Here is a 13165-nt window from a genome sequence, read left to right as displayed (position 1 = left end):
TTGAGCTGGGTGCAAAAACCAGATGAGAGTTGGCTTGTCTCCCCTGGGGAGGGTGTGAGTGTGCTGAATGTGTGAGAGGAGTGAAATGTTCACCAGCAGAACAGATGGGCTAAGCATTCATCGAATCCATTTCCATTTCCTTAAGGCACACAATTAGCCCACCTTTTCCAGGATCACTTAAGTAGGGGCATGTGACTTTGTTCTGACCAATAGAATACCGACAGAAATGATTTACCAAACACCAGGTTAGGCTCATAAAAATCTGCCATACGTTCCTTCACACCCACCTTCCCTTGTCTGCCGATGCCAACGGTAACTCTTGTATAAAAATAAACAGGAAAATGTTTTCATGTCCTCGTTGAAAGGAGGGATTATTTTCCCAGATGAGATGTAAAGCATTCCTACTTCTAAAAGTTATTGATATATTTGACTGTATTAATATTAAGCATTTCTGTTCATTAAATGACACTTTGAGAACAGAAAACTACAATCCATGACCCAGAAGTTATTTGCCACAAAAATAACTGGCAAAGACTGATAGAATATCTCTTTAAAAAGGTCATATGTATCTATAAGAGAAACAACTCATAACACTAAGAAAAGGCCAAAGAGGAAACACAAATGACAAAGAAACATGTGAAAAAGAATTTAAGCTCATTAATAATCAGGACAATGCAAAGTTAGACCTTAAAGATATTCATTTCATGCCTAAGAGATTGATAAAAAGGAATCTGATAATACTAACTGTAGGCAGGGATGTCAATCAAGAAGAATTATTAAATACTCTTGGTGAGGGTACATATTGTTACAAACACTTTGGAAAACTATTGGAATCAACTTTTAAAGGAGAATAATTACATACTAATTACAGTCCCTAGGGAAACTCTTGCACATGCCCATAAAGAGTTGTGTACACGATTTTTATAGCAATATTAAAAAAATTTTTTTGAAATATAATTTGTCAATACTAAAATTGATCCATTATATATATACCTACATATATATATATATATATATATGTAACAATCATTCCAATCAGATTAATCAGGATAATCAAGGTAATTAGGATGTAGAGCATTTCCTTCTTTCTTCATGCCTCCTTCCCAATCACCTCTACCCCTGTCTCAGGTAATTATTAATCTGACTTCCATCATATAAGATTGTTTTTACTTGTTATAGAATTTTATGTAAATTGAATCATATAGTATATACTCTCTTGAGTCTGGCTTCTTTCATTCAGATAAAATTTAAGAGATCCATCCATGTTGTTGTGCATATCAACAATTTATTCTTTTCATTGCTGAGTAGTAATCTGATATATGGATATACCATAATTTGCTTATCCAGCCATCAGTGGATGGACCTGTGGTTTGTTTTGTTTCAGTTTTAGGCTACTGTGAATAAAAATGCTTTGTTCATTCAGGTATAAAATTTTGTGGACATATATTTTAATTTATTGATTCCTAGTAAACAATTAGGAGTGAAATTATTGGGTCATATGTTAAGTAAACACTTAACTATATAAGATACTGCCAGACTGCTGTTCCATAGTGGCTGTACTGTTTTACACTTCCACAAACATTGTATGAAATTTTAAGTTGTTCCATATATTTGCAAATACTTGATATTTTCATTATTCTTACTTTAGCCATTCTTGTGCCTATGTAGTGATAACAAAGTATTGTTTGCAATTGAGTTCCCTGATGACTAAAATTGCTGGGCATCTTTTCATGCTTTTATTGAACATTTGAAAGTCACATTTTATGAAGGATATATTCAAATATTTTGCCAATTTTTATATTGTGTTACTTGTCTCCCCAATATAGAGATATGAGTCACTTATATATTCTGATACAAGTCCTTTGTCAAATATATATTACAAATATTTTCTCCCTGTCTAAAGCCTGCCTTTTCATTTTTAAAATAGTTCTTTTGAAGCACCCAAGGCTATAACTTTGATAAAGTCAAATTATAAAATTTTATAATTTTAGCTTTTGTATTAAAGTCAATGATTCATTCTAAGTTTGTTTTTGTGTATTGTGTGAGATAGGGTTAAAGGTTCATTTTATATAATGTGGGTATTCACATGTTACAGCACTATTTGTTGAGAATACTCTTCTCATACTGAATAACGTTGGCACTTTTTGTGACAAACTGTTTTATATATGTGGATCTATTTCTGAACTTTATTCTGCTCCATCAATCTGTAAGCCAATTCTTATATCAATTTTTTATTTTAATATTTCTACAAAGTAAGGCTTAATATCAGTGTAAGTTTTCTAAGTTTATTTTTTGTAACAAATTATTTTGGCTATTTTAGTTTCTTTGAATTTCCATGTAAGTTTTAGAAGTAGTTTGCTAATTTCTACAAAAGTAAAAATGTACTGGGATTTTGTTTGGATTGTGTTGAGTCTAAAAATAAATTTGGGGAGAAATAATATCTGAACACTCTTGCCTCTTTTAATACATTATAATGTGGTATATCTCTGACTTTCGATATTTATTTTCTCCCTGCAATGTTATGTAATTTCTAGTGTGCAGTCTTGTGCATATTTTACCTTCACTATTAGCTTTAGTAGTTTTTTGGGGGGTAGCATTCTTAAGATAGTTACATTCATATCTATTTTATCTGAAACAGAGATAGATTTACTTCTTCCTTCCCTGTCTCTAAGACATTTTATTTCTCTTCTATGTTTTATTTTGCTGCTAGCACCCTTCATTAAAAACTGAACCCAGGTGATGAGGGGGCAAGGGGCAGGGGAGGATTGCAGGCTTTTATCCTTTAGTCTGAGGTTGAACGTTGATTGTTATTTATTTATTTATTTATTTTTAACTTATTGAAGTATATCACTCATACATAAACATACATAAACAATAAGTGTACAGTAATAGTTGTGAACTTACATAACAAACATATATAACATCATACAGTACTCTTGCACCTCACCCCACCACTAATACCTTGTATTGTTGTTAAACCTTTTTAACTAATGATTAAAGAGCATTGTCAAAATATTACTACTAACCAAAGTATTTTCCCCTACCCCCATTACTATTATTACCTTTATATCATTTATATATGAACATACATAAACAATATGTGTATAGTGAAAGTTGTGAACTTGCAAAGCAAACATGCATAACATCATACAGGGGACCCCGACGTTAACCCTCCATCAACACCTTGCGTTGTCGTGAGATGTTTGTTACAAATTATGAAAGAACATTGTCAAAATCTTACTACTAATTATAGTCCTTATCTTATATTTGGTGTATTTTTCCCCTAACCTACCCTATTATTATTTTGTAAATATTTTTTTATGATAGAAGTTATAAACTTATAAAACAATCATGCACCAGTGCAGAATTCCCAAACAACATCCATCTATCAACACACCACATTGTGGTGGAACATTTGTTACACATAAAATAATATCATGCGATTGTTACCATGTCTATAGTGTACATTTGGCACACGTTCTCCATACTGCCCCATTATCAACATAGTACATCTTTGGCATAGATGCAAGCATATTACATTATTACTGCTAATCAAAGTCCATAGGTCAATCCTGTTGTATTTTTCCCATGCTTCTCCATATTCCCACACCCTGCAGTAGTGGTGTACATTTGCTCTAACTCACAAAGGACACTCTTGAATCTGTACTATCAACCACAATTCTCATCCACCTGTTGGTTTACTGTGCTATTTAGTTCCTAGATTATTCTCTAGCATTCTGTCAATTGGCATTGACATACCTAGACTATCATTTGCAGCCACATCCCCATTTATAAACTAGCCATTACTCACTACGTGTTACCATCCACTCTATACATTTCCACACTTTTACATTACAGATAATTAAAACTTCCACCCTACATTAAACATCAATAGTCCATCTCAGTCCTCCTCTTATCTCCTCCACCTACCACCAGGTTTTGAAGATATTTTCCTACAATTTCTTCTAGAAGCTTTATGGTTCTTGCTTTTATATTTAGGTTTTTGATCCATTTTGAGTTAATTTTTGGTTAAGGTGTGAGATAGGAGTCCTCTTTCCTTCTTTTGGTTATGGATAACCAGGTCTTTCAGCGCCATTTGCTGAATGGACTGCTCTGCCCAAGTTGTGTGGGTTTGACAGGTTAGTCAAAAATCACTTGACCGTACATGTGAGGGTCTGTTTCTGAACAATCAGTTTGGTTCCACTGGCCTATGTGTCTGTCTTTATGTCAGTACCATGCTGTTTTTTACCACTATAACTAGGTACTATAATTTAAAATTTAGAGGGGAGAGTTTGCTTTTCCTTTTTAAGATGTTTCTGGCTATTCAGGACCACTTACCCTTCCAAATAAATTTGATAATCATGTTTTCAATTTTAAAAAATGCTGGTATACTTTTTATTGGGATTGCAGTGAATCTGCATATAATTTAAGTAGAATTGACACCTTAATGATAGTCTTCCAATCCGTGAGCATGGAATGTTCTTCCAGTTATTTATGTCTTTTTAAATTTCTTTTACCATTGAGTTGCAGTTTTCTGAATACAAGTGCTTTACATCATTGATTAAGTTTATTCCTGCCTACTTGAGTTTTATCTGTTATATTTTATTTTCTCCAGTCTTTTGACATTTTCAGTTACTTTTATTGATATAATCTTCACTTCTAGACTCTCTTCTAGGTTTTTCTCTCCTGTCTTTTCTTTTCAGGCTCTAGCATACCCTTTTGTACTTCTTGAAAATCTGGGCTCTTGCTTAGAAATTCTCTCAGTTTCCGTTTATCTGTGAATATCCTAAATTCGTCCTCATTTTTGAAAGACAATCTTGGGGGATATAAGATTCTTGACTGGTATTTTTTCTCTTGGAGTATTTTAAATATATTATACCATTGTCTTCTTGCATTCATGGTGTCTGGTGAGAAATCAACATTTAATCTTATTGAGTATCCCTTATATGTTATGCATTGCTATTCTCTTGCTGTTCTCAGAATTCTCTCTTTATCTTTGGCATTTGACATTCTGATTAGTATGGGTCTTGGAGTTTCAGATGGGAGTATGTTGTGCTTCTTGGACATGGATATCTATGTCCTTCAATAGGTTTGGGAAATTTTCTACCATTATTTCTTCAAATATTCCTTCTGCCCATTTTCCTTTCTCTTCTTCTGGTAGATGATGACAGATATGTTTGCATGCCTTTTGCTGTCATTTAGTTCCTTTAAACCTTGTTCAATTTTTATCATTCTTTTCTTTATCTATCCTTTTTCATGTTCGCTTTCAGAGGCCATTTCTTCAAGCTCATCAATCCTTTCTTCTGCCTCTTCAAATCTGCTATTATATGATTCCAATGTTTTTTAAATTTCATTTATTGTGCCTTTCATTCCCATATGATCTACTATTTTCCTTTGTATGTTTTCAAATTCTTCTTTGTGCACATCTAATGTCTTCTTAATATCCTTAATCTCTTTAGCCATCTCAATGAATTTATTAAGGAGATTCATTTGAACATCTATGATTAGTTTTTCAACCCCTATGTCATTTGGAGGCTTATCTTGTTCCTTTAACTGGGCCATATCTTCCTGTTTCTTGGTGTGGATTGTAATTTTTTGTTGGTGCCTGCCTGGCTTACTAGAGTATTTCTTTTGGGTGCAGATTTTCTCTCTAGTTTAGGGCTTCCTGCCATTTCTGGTTGTACTGTAGGATCCAGGGATGTAGATTGGTGCTATAAGCTGTGGAGGCTCAAGCTGCCCTCACTACCCCAGGGACTAATGAAGCTTCTCCCAACTTTCTGCTTTGCCAGGGGTAGGGACAGAGTCACAGCTGTGTGGAATAATCCAAGTCATGAAGGCCTAGACTCTACCTACCCAGAGAGACTGATGAAGCTTCACATCTCTTTCTCCCCTGTCTGGGGCAGGGATGGAGATGTAGGTGTGGGCAGCAATCTAGGCAGTGCAGGTCCAAGATGACTGCAGTTGTCCTGGTAGACTTCTGATTATTCAGTCTGTGCCTGTCAAAGGTACCTGCAATTAGCTGGATAGGCTGGTGCAGGGTCTGCCAGCCTCCTCCCTGCCAAAGGTGGGTCTGATGCCTGGCTGGTGCTGCAGGCTGTCTGGGTGAAAGAAACTGGTTCCTACCATCATTGTGATTTTTGGTCAGCCTGGCTGCCCCTCATGCTGGGGGTGGAGTCAAAAATGTGGCTACTGGCCTCTTTCCCATATGTACAACTTGAAATTTTAGCTGTTCTTACGGTTATACTCTAGCCAGCCTAATCCACCAATTAGTAGCTGAAATCAGTGGCCAACTATGCCCTCCTCCCCTGTTTTTGAGAAATGGAGCTTTAAATTCCAGCCACAGAATAGCTCCTGGGGCAGCTTGTGCTGCCAAAGTAGCATAATCACTGGTCTCCATGGCCTGGCTGGTAATTTCCCGGAGATGCTGGCACAGGTCCCTGCACCTTCCTCCCTGCTGCAATTGGGGCTGGGGCCTAGGATATAGCTGCAATCTGGCCTGGATGGAAACAAGCCAGTCCCCACCAGCACTGGGATTCTCAGTTTGCACTGCTTCCCCTCATTCCAGGTGCGGACTTCAGATGGCAGCCACCAGCCTCTTTCTGACTTGGACAGGCTCAAAGTTCAGCTGTTCTCAGGATTACACTTTAGCTTGCTGAATTTACTCATCAGTAGCTGAAGTTGCTGCTCAACCCTCTCTTCCTCCCCTGCTTTTCGGAAGTGGAGCTTCCAATTCCAGCTGCGGAACAGCTCCTGAGGCAGCTTGTTCCTCCAGTGGAGGATGGGCACCAGCCTCCAGGCTTGGAGTGCTCTACTCACGAGTCTTCTCTGCAGATGGGCAGTCTCCTCCTGCCATTCCTTTAAGGATGTGGCAGGATGTTCTTTTAGCCTCTTGGAGCCCCCAAACAGGTGCTTCAGCTAGCTCCAAAGAGCTCTGGGTGATCATTAACTGCCCTGTAGCAGGAGATGACTCTAGGAGCTCTGTATTCTGCCACCATCTTGCTGGTTCTCTCTGAAAGTTGATTTTTCATAGATGCCCTCTTTCTGTCTGAGAAAGTTTTCTTCTAACCCTACATTGTTAAGAGCTTAATTAGGTATGTTGAATTTTTCATATGCTTTTTCCACATTTATTAAAATGAACGTGAGTCTTCTCCTTTATTATATTAATCCAAGAATGACTCTAATTGATTTTAAAGATAAAGCAACTTTGCACTTCTGAGATACACTATTCTTGGTCATAGTGGTGCTTTCTGGGTCTGAAGTTTTTGTAATAGGAGAGTTTTAAATTACAAATTAAATTTCATTAATATCTATGTAGCAATTTAGATTTTCTTCTTATGCCAGGTATAGAAATTATGTTTTCTAGGAATTTATTTGTTCTAGTTATATTCATTACATTCCATTTCTGTCCTTTTGGACAGAGATATAATGATGTTTCCTCTTTTATTTTCAAAATGAAATTTGAATTTTATATCTTCCTTTTTGATATTTATAAATTTGATTGATATTTCTAAAAATTTCTTGGGATTCATTGTGTTTTCTCTATTGTCTATCTACAATCAGTTTCATTATTTCTGCCCTTTAATCTTTCTTTCCTTCTAAAAACTTTGAATTTAAATTACTTTTCCTTTGCCAATTGTTTAATATGGAAGTTTTGATCCTTGATTTAATTTTATAAATTTACTCTATAAATTTACTCTATATATATTATATAAATTTACTCTAAGCCCTACTTTAATTATATCATACACATCTTCTGTTTTCATTATCATTCAGTGCAAAGTATTTTCTAGTTTTCCTTGTAACTGCTTCTTTGACAATTTGGATATTTAGATGTGTTTTGAATTTCCAAATATTTGGAACTTTTTGGTTCCTAAGTATCTTTTTGTTAGTAATGTATAATTTAATTTTGTTGTGATTGAAAAACAGAAGCTTTACACTTTCAATAATTTCATTTGGAATGAAGCTTGTCTTATGGTCTAGCATATAGGTTAATCTAGGTGAATGTTTCATGTGGTGATGAAAAAATGTATTCTGTTGTTGCTGCTTATAGAACTCTTAAAAATATCAATTAGGTCAAGTTGGTTAATAGTTGTGTTCAAGTCTTCTGGATTTACTGATTTTCTGCTTTCTGATTCTCCTTGTAATTGATAAATTACTGCAGAAGAGTGTTATGTTACTGATTTTCTGTCCTTCTGTCCTTGTAATTGATAAATTACTGGAGAGAGTTTTAACATCTCCAACTATAGTTGTGAATTTGCCAGTTTCTCCTTAAACACTATTAGACTTTGTTATGTATGTCCATAAGCATACATTTTGGACTGCAAATTCTTCCTGAGGAATGACCTTTTATTATTATGAAATGTTCATTTTTATCTTAGGCAACATTCCTTGCACTGAAGTCTACTTTAGCTGATATTGAGAGTCACTTCAACATTTTTATGATTGGTGTTTGCATGTATCTTTTTATTTTCATCCTTTTGCTTTTAACCTATGTATGTCTTTATATTTAAGGTGGGCTTCTTGCAGATACTATATTATTGGTTTTGCTTTTAATGTGGTCTAACAATGCTTACCTTTTAATTGGTGCCTTTAGTAAACTTATCATACATATCTACAGTTGGGTTTAAGTCTAGCATTAGAATATTGATTTTCTCTCTAGTTCATCAATTCTTTGTTCCTATTTTGCCTTCTTTCTTTGCCTCATTTTCTATTAACTGAGGAGTTTCTTAATATTTCATTTTAGTTCTCCATCTGTGTATTAGTTTGAGCCCTTTGTTGTTTTTAAGTGCATATCATTGTTCTAGGGTTTGCAGGAATCATCTGACAACATCATGCTTACATTTCTCCCTCCAATTCTTTGCACTATGCTTTTACATATATGCCTACTACTTTACAAACCTCTCAATGCATTGTTATTCTTTTTCCTTTAGAGAAAAAAGTGGAAAGTACAAATTTTAGAAATTACAAAGAGCAAATATATTTTATATTTATACACATTTAAAAAATACATTTCTTGTACTTTTCATTCCTTTGGGTAGACTGGAATTTCCAAATAGAATTACTTTTACTTGTGCAATTAATTTTCTTTAACATTTCTTTCCGTGTAACAAGTTATTTATTTATTTGTTTGTTTGTTTGTTTATTGCTTGATAATGTCTTTATTTTTCTCCCATTTTAGAGAACTATTTTTCCCAGGATAAATAATTCTAGGTTGACTAGTTCTTTAATATTTTCTTTTTATCATTGGTTTTCAGTAATTAGATTTTGTGCCTTAGTGTATATTTCTTATATTTATCTTGCTTGTGTTTCACTGAGCTTTGGGAATCTGTGGATTTATGTTTCACAGCACTGTAGATAGTTTTTGGCCATAATTTTCAAATGCTTTCTTTCTTCCCCTCCCTTCTGGAATCTAATTTCATATATGTTAGATAACCTATTATTGTTCCACAAAAATATCTTAGGCATCATTCAATGTTTTCTCTCTATATAATATATTTTACATGGTTTCTATTGCCTTATCTTCAAGTTCACTGATCTTCATTAACAGAAGAATAGATAAATATATTTTATATATTCATACATTAGATTTTTGCATATAAGATAAAAGAAATAAACTACAACTATATTCAACACCATGGAGAAATCTTAGAAGCAAAGTTGAGGAAATAAAAGCAAGTCACAAAGGACATATGGTGTAGTACCATTTTAGCAATTTTCAACAATCAAGCAAAAATAAAGAATACTTTTAGTGATATGTCCATATGTTACAAAAAAACAATTTTGTTAAAACAAATCGCAAGAAAATGATTAACAAAAATTTCAGGCTGTTGATTTCCTCTTGAGGGTAGCAGACAGATGGAATTGGAGAGTAGTATACATTAAACTTCAAAATTATTCTTGCCATTGGTACTAATTTGGTTCTGGAGTTGGGAGTTGAGATCACAAGTATTATTTTGTATTAGTCAAAACTCACATTAAAATTTTATAGACCAAATAAGTTTGGTGTCTTTGTTCCTTACTCATGTGTTCATATTGATAATAGTTATCCTTTTCCAAAAGTAAATTTTGGTAAATTGATAAACATTATTTCAACATCTGAATTTCTTTTATATGCATTTTATCATCACCAAGTTTTATAATCACTAACTTTTGTATGATTACACCTCTAGGTAGAGTTCTGCTTTAATTTATTGGTTTTTAATACTGGATATATATTGAAGAGGAGTGTGTAAAATCATTCATATTTTCCCACTGACTTACAGTAATAATGCAGCACTATTTTTCATGTCAATCTTGGAGGCAAATGACTTCTGACACTTATATAAAGTTTCTTCATCCTTATATTCTCTGTCAGTTATTTAATCTACACATAAAGAGTTTAATGCAGTGGAGAAAACCCTTTAAAAAGAAAGTTTAATTCTTTCACGTGAAATAATTTCTCGATATTACTTAAGTCTCAATTTCTATACTTTTCTCACAGTAAAGGACAAAAATATTGAACTAAACACTGTCCCTGATCTTTACGTAATCATGTCTACCGTAGTTTGCAAGTTGGAGCCTATTAAGTTGAATTAAAACTGACCCTTTATTTTACCTGAGAACACATTACCTCAAACAGACATGACCAAAGTTAAAAATTCTATTGTCCGCTTTCCTAAATTTTTTATTTCTTAACTTTCAGTAGTATATCCATTGACTTCCTGACTTCTTGAACCATTTTATGTGACTTTATTTTCTTAACTGTGCTGAAATCTGCATTTGTTTGCATTCTCTCATTCAATTTCCTAAGTAATAAATCTAGTACAAACAGAAAAAAATTATGATAATGGAAAGCAAAACTTTGGGATAGGGGTAGAGTAGATCCAGAATGTAGGGCTGAAGTTGGCATGAGCACAGTGCACCTGTTAGAAGGAAATCATAACAGGAAGAAAGGGGACCTGGTTAGCAAAAGGCACGCGAGGACCCCGAGAGGAGGGCGGCCATGGCCAAGGGAGGCGCGAGCAGGCCCAAGGACGGTCACCAACTCCTCAGCAACCTGTCCTGAGCCCTCGCTCTACGCCAGACCTCACTGGGAGTGAACGTCAAAACACGAACCATCTAATGCCTTGAGAAATTTACAACTTCATTGGAAAGACAGAAAAGCAACCAAATGTCTAAAGCGCATAATGAGAGGGTGTTGAGGGAACACAGTCCAGAGCCCGTCTAGGTTGGACTAGGAGGTGAGGGAACGCCGCCCGGGAGAGTCGGTGTGTAGTGAGCCCTGGAGGATGAGGAAGAATTACCCAGGCAGTAAAAGCACAACGCCCTTGGCAGGTAAAAGAAAACCAGGTGTTACGGCTGGTGCAGCTTCCCCTAACTCGGTGTGCCAGCCTGCGCCGTGTCTTACGAGGCACAGGCAATTATATGGAAAGCGCGTCTCTTCCCTTCAAAACCAAAGATAGCTTCAAAGCATGCAAGTTCTAATGCTGCTTAGTCCCACATTTTTCTTGTTTACATAAGATTGGTATCCTAAAATATATGCCTCTGAGTTATTTGAAGACCTGGAAAGTGAAAATATTAAAAAGCAGTGACTGAAGGACTGAAAATCCATTTGGAAGAATTTCTGTACTTACTGATATACACAAACTACTATTAGATGAAATAGTGATTCAGAGTCTGCTGGCAGTGCCAACTTTTACTGGCATTTTAGATGTCCTATATTAATTTGCATTGTCCAGGGCACCTTAGGGAAAATCAAAGGATTGTGCTCTCTTTATATGACTTGTTTTAAACCAAGGACTATTCATTCATTCTTTGTAGGCAGTTTGGACTTTTTATAATCTCATGTTTTAATCTGCTCAATATTATATTACTCAAAACAAATTTCTCTACAATAATAACCTGCAAATGGGGTTGCTGTTTATAAAGAGGATGGATTTTAGCTACACTGAAAGAATGAGGGGAAATATCTGCTTTGACCATAAGACAGAGACAGTTCTCCCCTATTTTAGTTCTGTTGAAATCATTTCTGTTGAAGTGTGCATCTGAGTTTTCATGTACAGTAAGCAACACAACTTAAAAAATAGGATGGCACTTTTTTTCTAGTTAATATACTCAGGATGGCATTATTCATTTGGCTCAAAATATCTCTGTTAATAACAGCAGAAGATTATGTAAAGCCACATTGAAATTCTGACATGAGCTTTTTGTTATGCACTCTGGAAATGACAGAATAAAAAGTGCTTCCAAATTCTAGAAAGTAAGGAAAGTGTTGAATGAACTTTGGTCATTGTTGAAGTCATTAAAGACACTTTTTAAAGATCATTTTTATACAGATGATGAGGTAATGTGTAGACTCTGACAAGGCAAAAAGAATACTTAGTTGTAAAGATTTAATGGTTTCAAAGGCGAGTGCTCCCCAACTGCAAATCACTATTCACAGACCAATTGTAGGCTTGTCTAATGGAGCTTCCTATTTTCCTTGCATAAGTCACAAGTGAGATATGAATTTTATGTCTGATGTGAAAATATATACAGTTATGGCTCCTTTGTGACTTGCACAAAAAAGAAGGAAACACTGTATAGCTTTGGTAGAACCAAGTTTTATAACTTTTCTCTAAGAAAGCACATAAAACACCATCATAAAAAAAGCTTTTGAGGGAGAGGTCTTTTTATTTTTCTTTTATGATCCTGTATTTCAAAAAGGAACAAAACTCAACCACTATTGTGGTTGACCACAACTATCTATATAATATGCATAATTTCCAAGGCAAGAGTATTCTCTCTATAAAATTTGGAAATTTTCAAGGCCAATGAGTGTGACTGCTGTATCCTTCTTGAGAGAAGGGGGCATAGGGGGTTCCGCCTGCTTTAGTTTCTTATTTGCTAAAACAAGTACCATTCAATGGATTGAATTTATTGGCTCATAGTTTTGGGGCGAGGAGAAGTCCAAAATCAAGGTGTTAGCAAAGTGATGTTTTCTCCCTGAATACTGTGCTGTTTTAGGGCTTACTGCAGGAAAGCCTTACCTTCCTGGCTTCTCAATCACAGGGGACAGCACATGGTGAGGTCTCCTGTTTCTTCCACCTCTCCTCCAGGTTATCTGACTTTAAGCTTCTCCTGAATTGCTCTCATAGAGCCTCCAGTGATAGGATAAGGCCCAACCTCATTTAACGAGTCACACATG

The 13165-nt window shown here is 35.1% G+C and overlaps 1 protein-coding gene across 2 annotated transcripts in view; it reads right to left on the bottom strand.

Annotated features, from left to right (window-relative positions):
- The window catches only part of CNTN5 (contactin 5), a 1236361-nt gene that overhangs the window by 267674 nt on the left and 955522 nt on the right, over positions 1-13165 (bottom strand). The window lies entirely within an intron of this gene.

This window comes from Dasypus novemcinctus, chromosome 27 (genome assembly GCF_030445035.2).
Source record: "Dasypus novemcinctus isolate mDasNov1 chromosome 27, mDasNov1.1.hap2, whole genome shotgun sequence".
In the NCBI taxonomy this organism is placed as follows: domain Eukaryota; kingdom Metazoa; phylum Chordata; class Mammalia; order Cingulata; family Dasypodidae; genus Dasypus; species Dasypus novemcinctus.
Note: the sequence above shows the minus strand (reverse complement) of the source record. Positions and strands in the feature narration are given on the sequence as shown.